The 20,359-nt window shown below is 36.6% G+C and overlaps 1 protein-coding gene across 5 annotated transcripts in view; it reads left to right on the plus strand.

Annotated features, from left to right (window-relative positions):
• The window catches only part of LOC136838605 (glycoprotein-N-acetylgalactosamine 3-beta-galactosyltransferase 1-like), a 60,797-nt gene that overhangs the window by 22,740 nt on the left and 17,698 nt on the right, over nucleotides 1-20,359 (plus strand). The window contains exon 1 of one of the 5 annotated variants that reach the window (XM_067103851.1): nucleotides 3,156-3,726. The exons of the other annotated variants lie outside the window; for them this stretch is intronic. The gene's annotated coding sequence lies outside the window, so the exon portion shown is untranslated. Of the gene's footprint in view, nucleotides 1-3,155; nucleotides 3,727-20,359 lie in introns of those variants that run through there. 5 annotated transcript variants of the gene reach the window in all.

Below are 20,359 nucleotides of genomic sequence, written 5' to 3' on the forward strand. Positions count from 1 at the left end.
ACAGGAGCTATAAAGCTTGTTTCTTCTAATACATTAAAAAGTACGTAAAATTTATAATTTCAGGAAGTGTACACAGTTTTGTGTTAATGACAACAAAACAAAATGTCCATTAATTTTATATGATGAAAGATCACACCTGTGAGCCTATACATACATAGATCCATGAGAAAATCACTCATATGATTGCGCAAGTGAGGACTTCTCTCACCTGCTACTAACAGGTTTCAATCGGCTGTGGCATATGTTCGTTTGTAGTGCCACCTTGGAATTTATCACAAATTTTTATAACATTGCATCAGTTCTCTTGAAAATGTCTAAATAAGACAAAACCGTTCATGATTTAGATTTATAATTTTAGTTCCCTTTTTCCTGTGTTGTATAGTGTATAGGTAATACAGATGTTTCGTCAATATATATATATATATATATATATATATATATATATATATATATATATATATATATATACATATATATATACATATATATATATGTATATATATATATATATATATATATATATATATATATATATATATATTTACACTAACTCCATCACCACAGGCTTGTACAAATTCAGACAGGATAGAAAAGAGCCAGAGTTCAATGAGAACGCTTAAGGAAGTGGCTACCAAGGATGTATGGAGGCCAAGTTGGAGAAGCTCAAGTTTTACAAACCACTGGCCTGTTTCTATTCGTTGGGGATTTTGCCACCGCAACTTCTTTCAACTATGGAAATTTCACCTGAAAGACTCAGTAATGATAACAGCTGGCTTGTCAGGCTCGCTTACTTTATTAATTAACTACCTGCACAAAATTCAAACTCATTGCTTTTGAATTGTAAGTCGTGGAGGTCCGGTTGCTTAAGTTTGGATCTTTCCTAGACAGTGACCCCTAAGGGTTTTAACCCGGTATGTATCCATCTATGCGGCGTGTTTAGTACAAGCCCGTTGGAGATTACCGTAAAAACAAACAAAAGACTATAAATATCATAAAGATAATGACCCTCAAAGAAATATTTGTCCTAGATAACGACGCCCGGAACTTTGTTGGGGGTCACTATCTAGGAAAGATCCTTAAGTTTCTCTGTTTCGATATTTTGTATGGCTCAGTATTTTCATTAATTCAGAATTCAATAAATCATTCAAGAATGTTTACTCTTGCTTTTGCGTAAATCTCTGAAATTAATTTTGTAATTTACAAGAAAGTATCGACATCTTACTGCAAGAAACCAGAGATGGCAGAGACATGCAGGTGGGTCTCTCCAAGTTCCCAAGTTGAAGGCTAACCAGTATCCTACGTTGTCAGTAGCATCTAGAAATTTACACTCTAAAACCAAGCTAAAGAAAAAAATCTGAAGTGGCATCTGGTTTCATTTTCTTTGAGCTAATTTTTGGTAAAGTTTATCATCTTCAGTTTCATTTAAATGTTCAACAAAATACGGATGTGGCAAGAAAATTATGTGCCTTGGTATCTTGTTCGCAGGGTCATGCCAGGGTCATCCATTTCAGGGTAAAACTTGTGTCAGTTGAATGTTTACAGGTAGACTGGGACCAGGAGAGATTCTAATAGATACCTAGGGTCTTAGCTGGCATAAATATAGAAACATGTTGGCCAACATGTTACGGGAGGCCAATGGAAAGAGCTTCAGCTGCTGCTGCATACGTGTGCAACCTGAGTTTGGAGACAGGTGGATGAAGTTACAGAGGGGAATGACCCTTCTTCCTTTCAAGCTGACAGTTCTCAGTTAATAAGGTAACCAAAGGAATTTGGAGACTTTTAATGGAGAGCCATTTTGAGTACTGAGGGGACGGGGCTTCAGGATAGAGGTAAAAGCGCCATGCTGTCCTCTCGAAAACCAGCGGAATGTAAATATGGTCGCGTTAGACTGAGGGAAAACCTAACAAGCTTGGGTTAGTTAGTCAGCTTATTCCAAATGGTGAATGAATAAAAGAAATGAGTTAGTCATGAGTTTCGAATTTAAAAGGCTTTGGGGTCCAGGTGTAGTGAGTTTCCGTCACATTCTAAATTCAGGGTATTTGGCTTACCAGATATGGCATGGAAAATGTACAGATGCTAAGTTGTTGCAGTACTTGCCGGAATACATCTCTCTAAAATAAATAAAACCCGACTTTTCTGAGCGTGAGAAGACCATGTGACCGGTCAGTGGTGACGGAAGCGCATCCAAAACTGATACACCTCCGACTCTTTTGAGTATTAACTCTCCTTTTACTATGTCAACTTCCAAGGAATATCAAAGTTATTTCCAAATACATCTATAAGATTTGGGCTTAATTGTGAGTGATTACTTTCCTAAATGAATTTAGAAATCCCGGGTACCTTGGATCTTGAATAATAAATTTTTCAAGAATTAATCAGGTACCGGCTTAATCAATATCAAAACTATAAGACGATAGACGTATGAAATTTAGGGACATCCCAAGCATTGGGACCCTAAGGTCGTTTAGTGATGATACAGAATCATCGTTTCAAGCCCTATGGTTAGTAACCTCTTGCGAAGTACAGGCTCAACAGACACGTCAGATGTCACGGTGACAGCCTGTCAGGGTACTGAGTAAACGACATCAAAAATAGGCTGTAACCTGACAAAAAAAAAAAAAACCAACCACGCCAAGGCGAAAGAAAAATTTGTTCAAGACAACTTTTAGTATAGTTACAATAAAATACGAGTTATATGAGAGGGGTGAAATAAAAACCACAAATACCAATAAATGAATTGGCGATACGAAGACAATTTACCAATCCGGTCTTGCGTTCATGACACAATTCAGCTATTGCAAGTTATTTAGAATTCGGTTGCTTTGTAAAACTATCTCATGCCAATCGACGCGATGCTTTCAGTGTCTCTCTCATATTATCTCTTATTGGTTCCATATATCTATTCCACGAAAATGGTAATTCTTAACGCAAGGCAAGGCAATGCAACAGAGAAGCACTGCCTCGCGCCGATGAGAACCAGACTTTCCATTCAAAACTATGGCAACACTTTTGGTCAACCGTCAACATAAAACACGAAACTAGTTCATTACGCGAGGCAGCAGTCAGAAATGACGTCAAATGCGTAAGTGATGTTTACGTGGCTGCGGTGGGAGGGGAAACATCGCCGCACGAGAAAAGGGCTGGAAGGGGACGATACAAGGCCAGAGGGATAAGCGGCCGCACCGGTGGTGGCAGCAGCAGCAGTAAAGGTCTTCGCCACGGCAGCAAGAGAACGTGCTTAGTAGAAACATTTGTTGGTGAGCGTGCGAATCAGAACTGTGTGGTGCGCACCTGCCACATGTACTGTAGAATGTTTAAACTAGATGAACAGCAATGCGTCGATAAGTTTGTAATATTTTTGCTTACCGAAAACTTGGAATTACTTTGAACTTTTTTCAGTAAGAGCTTTGATAAGAGAATCAACAAAATAAAACGATAACGCCGAAGACAAAGGAAAATTTTTACAGCATAAGCATGGACTATTAACAATTTCATGATATGCCATCAATAAAAAAAAATCCGTTACGACACCAGCATTCCCTTTGTCAGCTAGTGATAACGGTATCTTTAACACAAAGATAAGCTAGAGCAGTCATTGTCATCAAAGTTAACGCGCTAGAGTTCAGTATTTCTGCAGCAGTGCATCCAACAACTCTCCTGCAGGAGGCCGAAATTACCACAGCTAACCAGAGAAGAAGGAAAATTCGAGGAGAAAAGCCATGCAAGGTAAGCAAAGAAATCGAGTGGGAACATAACGATTCAGTATACAACGATTTTACAGAACAAACAGTTACTAGTTATTAATTTAGCTTTTTTTCCGGGTGAAAAAATAAAGAACTTATGTGGAAACTCCATACTGTAAACTTTTCTTCGAAGATACAGTCCCTAACAAAAACAAATAGAGTCCTTGAGGAGAACATAGTTTATTAACACAAATGAGAGTTTGCAAACGTGATTACTTAATTTTGTGGGCAAATATCCAGTGTACCACAAGATCTAGTGCAAACATAAATAACATTAGTATACAAGACAAACGCATTTACATTATGTATATGTGTGTGTGTGTAATATATATATATATATGTGTGTGTGTGTGTGTGTGTGCGCGCGTGTATGTATAATTATATATAAACAGTATATATTATATACACATATATATATATTATATATACTCGTATATTTATCGTCAAGCACTTTCTCTTAAGAAGAAATACAAAGACAGTGGTAACTGCCAATTTCATGCATAAGTCCTAACTGCTGAATCGTAAATAAAACTCATGAAGAAAACTTCTACCAAAGAAGTGAGTTAAAGCCTCCTACGAACACGACACACCCTATCTCCATCTCTCAACCACTTTCCTACTTCCTGGATACTGCATCCCTTCCTTTCTAATAACTTCTCTTCAGTTCCATATATTTAACACTATCTACGCCTTCCGGTCCTCTTCCCTTCTCATATTTATGAATTATACAGTGGCATTGTTTTGGGATAAGAAGATGGTGGTTCGTGTATGGAGTGTGGAATAACTGGTAGTGCAGTGCTGACTGAGGATAATGCAGAGAAACTGCAGAAACCAGCGAACGTGTTTAAAAATTAGCAAAAGGAGGAAGCGGAAAGTATTGGAAGCTGGATGAATGGAAACCAGGCTGATAGAATAATGAATGTTAATAATTGAAGAATGTAAGAGGGTGATCTATAAAAGTATTTGAGGATAAATATAATGAATGATGGTAATGTGTGAGAAGTGACTCACAAGTACGAAATGAACAAGGATGGTAACATTGTTTGTACAAAAGATTAGGAAGGCACCAGGAGCAACGGTGGAAGCAAAGGTGAGAGTGTGTGATAAGAATGGAAGTGAAGTTTGTTTTTTTACTGTAAATGAGAGAAGCTGTTGATATGAACTGTCTGTGAAGCATTTGACTTATCGTGTTTCAATTTTTCTGCATAAACAAACCATCTCAAAATAGCCTTACCGTTCCTTTCACCTACATTTCTATCTTTCAGTTCTTCTTTAGTCAAATGCTTCACAGACAGTTCATATCAACAGCTTCTCTCATTTACAGTCAAAAAACACACTTCACTTCCATAAGGGAGAGTTGACCAACCATTCTTATCACACACTCTCACCTTTGCTTCCACCGTTGCTCCTGGTGCCTTCCTAATCCTTTGTACAAACAATGTTATCGTCCTTGTTCATTTCGTACTTGTGAGTCACTTTTCACACATTACCATCATTCATTATATTTATTCTCAAATACTTTTATAGATCACCCTCTTACATTCTTCAATTATTAACATTCATTATTCTATCTGCCTGGTTTCCATTCATCCAGCTTCCAATACTTTCCGCTTCCTCCTTTTGCTAATTTTTAAACACGTTCGCTGGTTTCTGCAGTTTCTCTGCATTATCCTCAGTCAGCACTGCACTACCAGTTATTCCACACTCCATACACGAACCATCATCTTCTTATCCCAAAACAATGCCACTGCTTATGTCCCTTTTTGTTGACTTTTCACATCATTCCAAGCCCTTCTTTGGCTGAGTCGGTTGAGCTTCAGACTGTCATTCGATGGGCCGGAGTTCAATTCCCGCGGCCGCCTGATGAAGAGTTAGAGGAATTTATTTCTGGTGATAGAAATTCATTTCTCGCTATACTGTGGTTCGGATTCCACAATAAGCTGTAGGTCCCGTTGCTAAGTAACCAGTTGGTTCTTAGCCACGAAAAATAAGTCTAATCCTTCGGGCCAGCCCTAGGAGAGCTGTTAATCAGCTCAGTGGTCTGGTAAAACTAAGGTATACTTACTTACTTACTTCACATCATTCCATCCATAAACATACTGCGCAGCCATTTGGACATTACACACCCATGTCTAAGATCCACTAATACACCTCGCCCGTCTACATATTCTGACAATCGCTCTGCTTCCATTCTAAATTTTAACATTGCTCAACAACTTGTCTTGGGGTGCGACCACACTAGAGTAAAACATGTAACAAACACACGGCGGCAACTTCTCTTATCACCTAAAAGATGAAAATAAGTCAACGATTATCCAGTAATGGATAATCCTACGAAGCACCGGTTAGAACTGTTAATAAGTCATTAACTTCTTTTCATCCTGTCTGTGATGTCTGTGCAATAAGTGAGAGAGAGAGAGAGAGAGAGAGAGAGAGAGAGAGAGAGAGAGAGAGGGGGGCTGGGGGCGGCTATTTCGGGTGCAGTGTTTCGGACCGTGATACTCATGTACTGTACATACTGTATAGACAGGTAATGAAACGTCAATGGGGTTATGGCGACTCAAGACATTTTGGTCCAAGTACATCTGTAATAAAGTACGCAGTGTTGTTTCAAACTCATAGGGTTTGGAGGTGGTAGGCTGAAGCAACTGCGCTTCTTTTAATCACAAATCTCAGAATTTCAGAGCACGTGCTCGCATAATGAAATAAAAAATTATGGCGTAATAACTTTAAAAACGAACCACGTAAGAATTGTTTTTATACCTTTGACTAACAATGATTTCCTTTTCTAGATAAACGTACAGAGCACTTACTTCTATTGCAGCCAAAGATCTTAGAATTTCAGAGACACGTGCTCACAAAATGAAACAGTATCTCTTCTAAAAATTTCAAGTAGGGAACTTTTTTTTTTTTTACGTTTAACAATAATCTACATTAGCGTGATTACCTATTTTGAAATACAGGTAGTACATGTATGCAAGTAATTACGCTGAATTTAACACAGAACCTCAGAAATTCCAAGCACAGAGTGACTCTTCCACTGAAAGCGTAAATTTAACAATTTATAATAGGTACCAATATATTATGTAACCATCTTGAACACTACAGCTAGAACTTTTACCTAGCGAGAAAAAATAACTACATATACCTGAAAACAAACACAAAAGTACACATTTTCTGTTTCCCGAACTCGATGATGTATCCGATAAGTAATGAAAGCCGATAGTTAAGCATGTATGTATGTGTATATATATGTATATGTGTGTGCGAACCTTTTGTAACTGCATAATTTCTTCCTCAAAAAATCCACATGGAAAACCCTCAAAAGCATTCCTGTTTTCCGCTCGTGGAGACAGATGATGTTGTTCAGATAATCCTGTAGAAATGGAAATTTCGACGATATTCATAGTCACTCTTAAGAAACCTCTAGAAAACATGAATGTCAAAACTTCTAGAAAACATGAATGTCACACTCTTTCCTTACGGAAAATCTCAAAAGGTAACCATGCATTCGTTCTTTTTAAAATTCATTAGGGATTTGCTTATTCAGTTCTAAAATTAAAAGGCACTTTCACATTTCCCCTGATTTAAGTCATTCTAAAGTGAGGAGCAAAAGTTAGATCCACAGGAAAGACAGAATTGTTAGCGTTTCCAAACACGAGTATTTTCATAACACGTCTTATGACAGCTGTACACTATCGGAAACTATCACCATAAAAAACAAACGTTTACAGATTTAAACATTACACATTGCGTGATGTAACATTCACAAAAAAAGAACTGAATGCTGACACGATCATTTTGTACTCTTATTAGCTCTTGGACTTTAATAAGAAATATGTGTATTTATTATAACTGAACGGTGATACTTGAATATACATGTACGAGTTCCTGTTCACTGATCCCTAAACAGAAATTCAATACTTAATTGTGACCTGTCAATTTGTATTGCGTGTTTCAGCAAAACCTCTATGCATTTCTTTTCACAACACTAAGTCGGTTGCCATGAAATCAAGAATCACCACTGCCATATTCACACCAGCAATGCTGACATCGTGGATGAATCCTTTGTTTAAAAAAAACTTCTACAACATTAGCCACTTCGTACAGCATTAAAATAGGCTCATTAACAGCACGTCTAAATTCTTACACACACAACACCATTCACTCGAACCTGCACATTCACTCTCGCTTACTGGATGTTGAGGCCCCTTCTACTCAATACCTCTTACATGGCATCTATCCAGCACCCTCTAGGCTTTACTCTCCTTCTGCCTTTCCCTCACGTTTCATTCTCCATTCCTTCCACAGGACCAAACCATCTCAAAATAAATTTATCCATCCCTTCACCCATGCTAACCTTATGTATTTTCACAAAGCTCCCTCTTGCAATTTTTCTTATGCCACATATACTACAGAAACAACTGATCACTACAGCTTTCCCCCTTTCTTCTTTCATTCACATTCAGTACCATGCCTCACTTCATGGAGGAGAGATGACTCAACAATCCCTTCATACATTACAACCTTTGTTTCCATGCATGCTCCACGTCTCCCTCCAATCTTCCACATACATCCTGCTACCAACCTTCCTTCACTTACTCTGACTTCCTTCATCTCTCATGCTACCATCACCTGATTATTAACTCCCAAATACCTATATAAATCTACTGCTTCCTTTCTTCCACGCCCGATATTAAGTCATTGTCCCATTTACTATAGCTCACATTTACTATCAACTTTCTCCTACAGCAAACACTGTCAGACTCCACTTGTATCTTCCGTGCCTCTTCACTATTCCCAGTCAGTTCTGTATCACTGACGAACATCAGTCATTCCACATTCTATTCGTGACCATCTTATCTCACTACTTTGCACATCTATCTACAATCCTTTCTCTGACTTCTCACCTCGTTTTCTTCATAAACAACTGAGACATAGTGAACACTTGCCTCAGCCCCATCTTAACATAAAACCAGTCAGTCTCACTTCCACAAACTCTGTTTCCAGTGTTAAATCTTTTGATCATCCATGTTACCTCTCAATCAATTGTACTAAAATTTTCTCCAGGTCCATGTACAGTAGGTCACATTCCACTTTCTACCTTTATCTTCAACTGTCTTACATAACTGCTTCATAACACTCAAACTGCCTTTTAACTGAATGCGTGGATTAAGGGTACAGCCTTCTGGTTTTCTCAGAAATTCTTGAGAGGTGATGTTGCCAGAAATGGCTGGGGTGTTAGGCAATTCATGGCCCTATTTAAAGTAAACTGAGTGTTTTACCGCCCATCCATAGTGCCTAAATAAATCAATAAAAATGTAATAAACGATTATACTTTGTAATATAATGACCTAGGCACACAATAGAAATTCTCTTGTGTTTACAATTTACAAATGCCATATGAAGTGCTGTACTTCATATGGCAAGGACACCCCTTGCAATCTAGACAGATTTGGCCAGAAGCAATGTAGGAATTTGAAACCAAATACGCTGTGTACTTTCCAAACAGTGAAGGTGCTAAACACTTGGAATGTAAAATGCTACAACAACCGACCTGCCAACAACATGAAATAAGGTAAGGCTGGTAATACGAAAAGGCTTATCAATAAAAAAAACAAAGACATTTCAGGCAAGGCTTTTAAGTACACTAAATATATTTCACTAATGGCAGACACGTCCAGTATAGAACTGACAAAGATGATCGAAAAAATATGTCTAAAGAGAACTAAAAATTTTTACAATATGGTTTTTCTATCGGCTCCTTAAAATACTGTACGCCAGAACAAAGGCCAGTTAAAGTCCTATGTTTTAGAAGATTACGTGACATTCTGGGAGGACACTATATAAAAAAACCCAAGTACATCTCAATACACAAGCAAACACATCCACGTGATACATACACTGAAGGGTTGAGTCTTTGTCAATTTTTTTTTTTAACAACAGTGTTTTTTTTTAGCAGTAACAAAATTATTCCAAACGCTCAAACATTGGGCCCTTCACCTTGTTCATGTTATGTCTGAATTTAAATTTTTGCTAATCTCATAAGCATCAGCTGAGAAAGACTGTTCGGGTTTTGTAAGTTACGATGGTTGGCAGGCACATGGCGTGGTTGGTAGGCTTGCAAACCTGCAGAGTTTAGAAGGAAGAGAACCTAGGGTAAATGTGTTCTGAAAGGGACTCAACTGGCAGAAATACAAGGTACCAGGAAACGAATGTTTTAAGAGTATTTTGGTATGAAAAAAACAGTAATGAAAAGTTAGTTCAATAAGGTGTCAATACATGGGAGAATACTAGTTGATGGTGGTAGTGGTTAAGATGAGGGGTGGCAGAGCAGTATCAGAACATTATCACTGAATCAAAAGTAGAAAGGAAAAGTAAACTAAGTTTCGGAGAAAAAGGTCCTGGAAATGGTCATGGATGTTATCAGTGATCTTGATGGGAAGTGATGATTCCGTAAGATTGAGAATGATCTAAGATTGAAGCTACAGAATAAGTAAGAGACGATGGAGTTCTTATGGTTAGGGTAAAATAGCATTTTCAGTGTCAAAACTAGACATAATCTGAAGTGATCGTGAGGTGAGAGGCACAATAATGTAAAAGAATACGAGAGGCAATGAGAAAGTGGGAGGTAAAAAAAGATGAGAATCAATAATAATTTGGGGAGAAACTAAGCAAGAATTTCAAGGCGAGAAAACTGATGAAAACTGAATGTAGAGAAAAAAGTTTATAATCAAACTGGCTTCAGAGGAAAAAGAATTTGAAACAATCAACCAGTTTACAAACAAAATTGAATTCAGCTTCACCTCTTAACAACTAGGTTGAACTCCCCCAACCCAGTTAACTATGGGCTGCCGATGGAAAAATGTTTTCCAACCACACGGGCAAATAGAGGCCTTACTGCTTGCAGCAGCTTCGCCTACCGAGCTTTTGTGCCAAGTAATGAGAAACATAAGTGCTAAGTTTAGGTGCATCCAAAAGCCTAAGCCAGATTCTAAGAAACGTTGGGAGACCCTGCTTGAAACGTGATGAATCTGATTTGTTGTTCTCTCAACCCCATACTGCTACGAGGTCAACGTCTTAGTGATATTACAAATTAGTGTGCAATATAGTTATCTAACACTGTCAGATTCGCTCTTCAACGGCGGTCGTAGACTTGTTTTTAACTCGTTTGAGATATTTTTGCGATAAGGTTGCTGACGTGAATTTATGGTGTGTTATACTGCAGCGAGGACCAACCGCAAGGATTAAGGCCTTAGGAACATAATTTATAAGCGATTGAACAAGGGAGCAATGGAGGAACAAAAATAATTGTAACTGTTAAGAGAACAAAGACTGTGTGCATTAGAGGGTTGCCTATTCACTATGAAAGCAAGCTAATACAGCCATGAGGACGTATGAGAAAGCTAAAGATTGCTGAAAATTTTATAGCATGGAATTTTTTCTTCTTCAGAGTTAATTACCAACAACTCCTTATGGATTTAAAGGGGGAGGCTATCTTATTTGGGGAGGAAGCAAATCACAATAAACGAGCAAAGATCAACAGTACAGGATGCTGCAAGTTAAGAAACGAGTGTTGCAGTAACAATACCAACATGGTAAATCAAGGAGGAAGAATCTTACACGTCGGCTGACTGGAACACTATAGGCAAAGGTAAAAATTTATTAAATCAGTGATCAGAAGACGCTTTTAGGTCAAAAGATTTTGTTCCCGTAGTTAAAAGGACTACAAGAAAAAAATTAAGATCCACTAGAAAACCTAAACGGATGTTAATGTTACAGTCCCACCTATATAACGTAAACTTGGGTATAACTTGCATGAGACATCTGGAAAATGTTAAAAGAAAGATGGGGAAAAGCTGGAGAGGGTATACACCAACTTACGACTTGCTGGTAGGTTCTTAGCGTCCTCCACACCGGGTACTGAGGGCTTTGTGTATGTGCTATTATTATTATAATTATTGTAGATCAGCTTACGATTCCAAAAAATATAACTTGTAAGCAATACTTTACGTATGATGAAATCATCGTCGATATAAAACTGACAACTTTTTTGTCCACCTGTTCTAATCGTGCACCTTTCTGTTACCTACAGCTTTTGAACAAATAACACCTGTGATAAAATACATGTACCAAATACAATGTTAACTCAAGGAAAATTAATTAACTTGACAGATTCGAAAGCGTTTTCATACGTGCGTTTTTACCTTTCATTGATGAGTGATGAATACCTTTGATAGAGGAGAAATATATGATATTACGTTTTAAATCTTTGATCGGTGTTTAACGAAACGAAAGGGCCTATTCTTTATGGGGCGGGGGGGAGATTCCATTGCGCTTGCTTTTCTTTCCTTTATCGGAGGCCAGTGAATACCATTTACGGAGAGGGAGGTTTCGAAGACGGATGCATTTTTTCCCCTTTGTTCAATATCTAAAGAATACATTTGATTTGAAGGTATTTTATTCACATCTGCCTAATCGCCGATTTCCATTGTATAACAGTGGAGTTCACAATGGTGTAATCTAGAAATAGAACTGGTGCAAAACTCATAAATAAACATCTTATCTGCATATTCCACATTACTGGAACGGTAAGGCATTGTCTCCGGTTTCTTACTCTCAAAATAAATCCGGAATTTGACACTTGTAACCCGGACACACGCTTACTTATCTTGTCGAAAAAGCAAGACTGTTCAGAGCAACAAGTGTACGAATCAGCTACATCTCCTTCCCACCAATATCCCTGACTACTCACTCCGACATCACGTACGACATCTTACTTGCCCGTTTGATAATAAAAGTTACTTTAAAAATTCACCTCACCGACAAACGAAGCCTTAAAATGCATATGTTTATAGAACATTTTCTGATCAAAATGACTTTTTCTTTCATTTCCCAAAACATTTGCATAAACTCGTGTTACACGTACTATATATATATATATATATATATATATATATATATATATATATATATATATATATATATATATATATATATATATATATATATATATATATATATAATATATATATAAGTAGTAAGTCACAATACTACATGTGACAAATATATACGTATAAAACCACTAGAGAGGTGAATATTAAAGACAAGGTACAAAAGGACTTTCCTGTAATACGAACACATCTTCGGGGTACAAAGTAAAATGTAGAAAGGGATATAAACTCAAACTGCTGTTCGCTAAAAGGCGACACTGTGCTTCCCTATAATTTTATAAACCAGGGAAACTATCCAGTTGAAATAGATCACAAATAAGATTTATGACCTGATTATCAAAATGTTTAATAAAAACATATTAGATATATATACCTTTTGTATAAAAGTAAGATTGACTTTATAGGACAGTCTTAAAACATTTTCATTATTAAATGGTCAAATAAATATCTAGCTTTGGGTATCATAACTTAGCTCGTACATCATAAATTTTACAAATTTGGGTAACTATGAATTCCGTTTGTCCTTAAAGCCTCAGTTTTAGGGTGACATGGTGACTTGAATAATGATGGATATATGAACAGCCGTTGGTAAGTTTCATGTAAATATCAGAAACCAAGTTTCTAACCCTTCCATGCACCAAAACATCTAAAAACGGTAATATACATTTATTTGCTTCTTCAACAGTACATTTTATAGTATAAAGAACCAGGTATGGGGTTTATCACTCACGCCATGTATTTGTAAAAAAAAAAAAAAGAATGTAAAACTGTATTGCACAGTAAAAAAAGAAAATATAGCGTACAGTTTAGAAGTATCGAGGAGGAAATTCTACAATGGGCTGGACATATGGACCGAAGGGGCACTGGAAAGAAGAGGACGCAAAATCAGGGAGCAGACGAGTGAGTGGATGGCGCGGTGAGTGAAGAACGGAGTGACAGGTGCGCTGCTGACAAGCCTTCCACGTGCGTGTATGAAGCGGCTGACGTTGTGGATGTTTTATTCGCAGGCTGTTCCTCGGCGACTATGCATTTTAAGCATGGTGGGGCATTGATCATGGCCTTTGCTTTATATAATATATATATATATTTATATATATATATATATATATATATATATATATATATATATATATATATATATATATATATATATATTATATATATATATATATATATATATATATATATATATATATATATATATATATATATATTATATATATATATATATATATATATATATATATATATATATATATATATATATATATATATATATATATATATATATATATATATATATATATATTCATGGAGCTATGAATGTCGCTTAACATCCAGTTCACGCTACTTCGGGAATATCCCCGATGGGGAATTATCACCGAAGGGGAATAATTTTTGAAGTGATAAATGGATCGGTGCCGCCGGGTATTGGTGGCTCAGTGGTTTGACCGTCGAATGGAGTCGCTTTAAGGTACCGTGTCGAGGGATCGAGACCCGGCGGTACCGATCCATTTATCACTTAAAAAAAAAATTCCCCTTCGGTGATAATTCCCCATCTGGGATATTCCCGAAGTACCGTGAGTTGGATATTAAGCGACATTTGTAGCTTCATGAATGTATATAAATCACGGTGTGATAAAAATTTCAATATATATATATATATATATATATATATATATATATATATATATATATATATATATATATATATATATGAGCAAGCTATTTACTTTTGATAACAAGTCTACTGTGAAATCACCTGGGAAAAGTTAAACTCGCTTTCCCGTTGTTTTTAACGGTTTCCGTAAAATGAAAAATAACTAAACAAAGGTTTGGAGATTACATACTCTGCTACTTGCCAGCTTCCACTATCAGCTACATCTGTACATTTTCAAAAACACTTGAGATACGCTGTTTCATTATTTAAACTCAGGTGTTCCGCAGTTTTCTGACTAACCTCACAAAGTTAGATGCGATGAAAATGCTGCTCACAATTTGTTCTTTTGCTGTTACGTAAGCAGAAAAAAAGCTATATCCAAGAATGCTGGTTTTATAGGAACCTAGCTTTCCGTACACATGAAAAATACCGTATGAAGTATATCTAAAAATCGACAGGCAAAATTTAGCTATAATATATACACACATTATATAATATATACATATATATACAGATATATAATATATATATGTACTGTAGATATACACATACATATATGTATTTACTGTATATATATTTATAAACATATATGTATACGTGTGTGTTTCCAAGACAGCTTAATGTCTATCCCCTCTTACTCAAATGTTCCACCATAAAAGAGACAAGCCTGCAACCCATTTTTTTTGCTGCTTCAGCTTTCCCGTCTAATTCTGATAAGCACGATAATGGTAGGGGTGGGAAGGGAATTCTACTGAGCACTGTAGTGCTGCTGCAACATGCTATCTTCGCCTGAAACAAAGTCAATTCATTATTTTGAATATTTACTTTGCCCGCTGCCTCCTTTGCATACTTGTAGTTCATAGAGCTGACAAATTCTTATAGACTGCGATTCGAAACATCTTTGATTTCTATGGTGTTTCTTCTATGTTTAACTTACACTTGTCTTCATTTAAACAGAATACATAGGAAACATTCTATTCGACTATAAACAACATTAAGTCAATAAAGCTTAAATATTTAAAAAAAATTGTTACCGCATATAATAGAAAACCGTTTCAAATTTGACCATGCTCAGCTTTAAAGGATGCAATCCTTGTACCCGTATGAACAGGAAATGGGTCTGGACCCACTTCCCTCTTCCACTTAATCTCTATTCTATCCAAACTTTTTTCTAAGCTCAAGGACTGACGGTAAATCGCAGTATTATGAACAAATCAATTCCCGAGCGTAGCTGCCTAACTCTTTGGAGTAGCAACGAGTACAAAAAAATCTGGGAGTTGGGAAGTCCGCACATGCCTCACTGTTTACTGCCATGACAGCATTTTTGAAATTGATATGAAACTGGCCAACGATTAGTCATGCTATACACCTGTATACATGTGTTTCATCATGCTTAACGTCTCTCTCTCTCTCTCTCTCTCTCTCTCTCTCTCTCTCCATGAGTATTTACCTGCAGCGTTCATTCTACGAGAAGCTTTTACTGATATCATACCCAACTCACAATGTATTACGCAAAAAGATTACTCCACTAAAGTCATTAATCAAAACCTTCATATAAAAGAAAACAGAAAAATATATAAAAGTCCTTGTATTACGACACAATCTGACAGAGTGCTGCCATTGTGCAAACATTTTTTTTTTAAACTGCATGAATTACAAAACTATTTTTGTTCTGACACGTGGACATTTTCAAAACCAAGCTCTTAATCGGTTAAATATATTTCAGTGGTGACGAAAATCTGTGCATCCTCCCTCCATTTGTAAGTCAATGTTTGCACACGTGTGAGAAGTGTTGAAGCAAGGCTAGTGTCAATGTGCGCTAATGCCAACAGCACCTCCTCACACTTCATAACCTGCGCTCTCTCTTTTTCTCTCATCCCTAATATAAAGTGAATGTACCAAAGCATGAGAAAATCGGACAAAAGACTGTCGGTTAAGCATAAATTCACCAGTAATTTCAAGAAATAAAATTTTGCCTGTTGTGAATGAAACACATATCACATACAAGTCGTAAAACTGTCTAGCAGTACAATCGATCATTACCCGACAACCAACAACGTAAAGTTGTGCCAACATTTAAGTGGACGTACACGTAAGCTCGTGGCTACGAATAAAACTCTCATCAAGGACGAGTAGTTTAACTGTCCATAGATCTGGTATAGTGACAAGGGTTGGAGTATTTGCAATTATAATTCAATTGAAATATAATTAATTATGAATTTCGTGTAATTTAATTGTAACTGAAAATTAAATTATAGTGAGTAATGGCGTAATATGTAATTTAATTGTAATTATAAAATTGAAGTGGTAGAGGTCGGGCTCCATTGGGAGTGATGAGGTACTTTCAGTTTGCTCATAAGATTTAAATTTGCTGGTGCTCCGCCACTAATGCTAATGAATACTGTTTAAATGCGACCTCTGCTCTTCTATCACTTACACTTCTGGAAATAAATTATGAAACCCTATTAGCTCGATTTGCTCGCCTCAATGCACTATTTCTTGTGCCAAAGATTAGCGTTTACTTTCGCACCCAAACCCCTTGTAATTGTAACTGTAATTGAGTTTGTTGTTAAGTAATTGTAACTGCTATGTAATTGTTATTTCCAAATGTAATTCTAATAGTAATTGTAAATTACATTTTTTAAAGTAATTGTAATTTATTTCTTCAAGTGTAATTACTACAACCCTGTAAAATAATGTGACTGCCGCACTTGCCGGAATAAAAATGAGTTCTATAACTCCCAGGTAATTTGTGTGCAGGTCTACTTTCGCCAATATAGCAAGACTTGAAGCTAATTAGTCACTCTCCAGTCATATGTTAAAGAAACAGCAACGTTTTACCTACATGTTTACCAAGTTATCAGTATTTACGGTCTGCATGTTCGTTCGAAACAAAATTTAATCCGTCGACAGAGTAATGAACTCAATTAAAATTTATTGGGCTTTCGGATAACGGTGAGGTGCTGGTTCCTGATTCTTTGGTAAACCTAAATTTAAGCAAAACTGAATGGATTAAATATTAGCAATTAAATGAAATGATACAAGACTGGAAAAAAAAACATGGAATAGAGAAATACATGAAAAGTCAACACTGAAAATCTGTAGGAAATTCAAGTAAAACACCGAAAAAGGTTTGCTGAATAGAAAAGCCAGATTGAACACACCGGAGATAAATAAAGAAATTAGTGAAAACCTACAACGTTTCTTAAGTGCCCAGCATAAAACATTATCAGGTAGCTTTAGGCTCGTGCAGCAGGCTTCTCAGGAAGATAAAGAGCAGCAATGGCCAACATCATACTATTTGTAGATTTGTCTAAAGAGGAAATTCACAACAGGAAAGACTTTATCAAAAACCAATGAGAAATACACTCAAGCCAGCACAACCAAAGACAAAGTAGAACAAGCACGGGAGCCGTTTCAGAGGGAAATCTCTTTTACTACTATTACTAACGCTCGCACTAATCACAGCTGCAGGAACGCCACATACTATCATCTAAAAATGATAAGAGTTACTATTTTTACTTGGTTTTTAGTTTTCCGTAAAAGAAAACTATTGAGATGGCTTTGTCTGTCCGTCCGCACTTTTTCTGTCCAGCCTCAAATATTAAAAACCACTGAGCTCTCTACCTCAATATTTTTATTTGATTTTATTTATGGTTAAAGTTAGCCATGGTCGTGCATCTGGGAACGCTATAGGACAGGCCACTACCGGGCCATGGCTTAAAGTTTCATGGACCGCGACTCATACAGCATTATACGCTGTACAGAAAACTCAATTGCCCGGAAGAAACTTTGGCGCATTTTTAGTTTTCTTTAAAAGAAAACTATTGAGATGGCTTTGTCTGTCCGTCCGCACTTTTTTCTGTCCGCCTTCAGATCCTAAAAACTACTGAGGCTACAGGGCTGCAAATTGGTATGTTGATCATCCACCCTCCAATCATCAAACATACCAAATGCCTCAGTAGTTTTTATTTTAAGGTTAAAGTTAGCCATGATCGTGCATCTGGCAACGCTATAGGACAGGCTACCACCTGGCCGTTGCTGAAAGTTTCATGGGCCGCGGCTCATATAGCATTATGCCGAGACCAACGAAAGACAGATCTATTTTCGGTGGCCTTGATTATACACTACAGAAAACTCGACTGTGCCGAAGATACTTTGGCGCACTTTTTACTTGTTTACTTGTTATTTTGAATATTAACATCATGCTATGACTTTTCAGAATTTTGTACTGAACAATAACAGGGACTAATGTTCTTTTTGACCTCTTTTGGTTTTAGTTTTCTATAAAAGAAAACTATTGAGATGGCTTTGTTTGTCCGTCAGCACTTTCTTCTGTCCGCCTTCAGATCTTAAAAACTACTGAGTCTAGAGGGCTGTAAATTGGTATGTTGATCATCCACCCTCCAATCATCAAACATACCAAATTGCAGCTTTCTAGCCTCAGTAGTTTTTATTTTATTTTAGGTTAATGTTAGCCATGATCGTGCGTCTGGCAACGCTATAGGACAGGCCACCACTTTTTCAGTGATATTACTCATCCCAGTTTATTCATTTTCTGTGTACCATTCTCCAAGATATTTGTATTCTTTTACAGCACCTATTGATCTGTTTTTCACTTCTATTTGTTCGTAAACTTCTGTTTTTACTCTGTTAACTGCTATTTGTTAGGGAACTTCTGTTTTTACTCTGTTAACTGCTAATTTATTGGGCTCAATGTTAAATGTAAATTTCTTGAGTTGCTCTAGACTGCAACAACTGCCGATTGCAACTTCTGTTCCTTTTCTGCTGAAGGGAAACTTGCGTCGTCCGCAAATATTAGGGTCAACAGATTTCGAATATTTGTATTAATGATCTTGTTAAAGCTGAAGAGAACTTGTAATAACATTTGCTTGCCCTTACCCTGTTATATTCTTGTGCAAATGCACCTTAAGGTGCAACTGCACCTGGTAGGATCGATTTTTATTACCTAGAAACCAGGAGCTGAATTATTTCTTAGCCAGGGTAGCAATTTCTCTTACATTAATTTTGGAACTAATTATTCCATCTTGGCCAGTGACTGATGGGGGCTGGAATGTAACTTCGTTTGAGAATATGATATTCTACACTGGACGTCCAAAAATTACCATACTTAAAAACATTGTCTGTACATTAGCCATTTAAGTTTACCCTCATTAGGGTAATTTAACTTATACTGGTTTTGTTACAAATAATTGGTTAAAACTTGCAACCAATGATTTGGTCAGCCTGATAAAGAAATGCAGGAACTGTGTAAATAATCTATCACAAATTAGTGCAAACGAATAAAATGATCTTTGTATTGAGTGGGTAGTTTTAGAGAAAGAATTATCGCGCAGCTACAGAAACAGAACGGAAGAAATGCCATATAAAAGTAGAAGGACTGGACTGGCGTGACAGAATTATCTTACGCCATGAATTCATTTTCGCCTGTATTAACAACTTTGGGATCGGCGTATTCATCGACCCTAGTTTGAGTACTTTAAAGCTTTAAATAAGATCTTCATACGTTGAAACATGAAAGAGCTACAAAAACTAAATCTTCAGACTATGTGCTTAAGGTCTCAACCTTGTTTCTATTTCTTTGTGAGATGTTCCCATGAACTGTTCACTTCCAGTAAGCTTTTAGCTCAGCTGAAATAGAAAACATTAGTGAACACAATTTATGTGTGTTAATCTTTGCAACTGTGTATAGGTTACAGCAGTGTTTTTTCATTGTTAGGCAACAAGAATAAAGTATTACGTAATCAGTAATGTCTTGCTCAAGTGATCAGATTTATACATGTTAAAAGTAAGTTTTTGTTCATATATATATCATGTTATTAACTCGATCTTTTCGTGCAGAGCATGGTTCTGATTCGCAACAACTAGTAGCCAAGGTTGCAAATCTGTAAGTTTCAAGGATTGTCATATGATAATAAAATGGTAATTCATATACAAACATAAGCATTCACACTGATAAACCTGAAGATAACATTCCTCTT

This window comes from Macrobrachium rosenbergii, chromosome 5, assembly GCF_040412425.1.
Source record: "Macrobrachium rosenbergii isolate ZJJX-2024 chromosome 5, ASM4041242v1, whole genome shotgun sequence".
Taxonomy (NCBI): Eukaryota; Metazoa; Arthropoda; class Malacostraca; order Decapoda; family Palaemonidae; genus Macrobrachium; species Macrobrachium rosenbergii.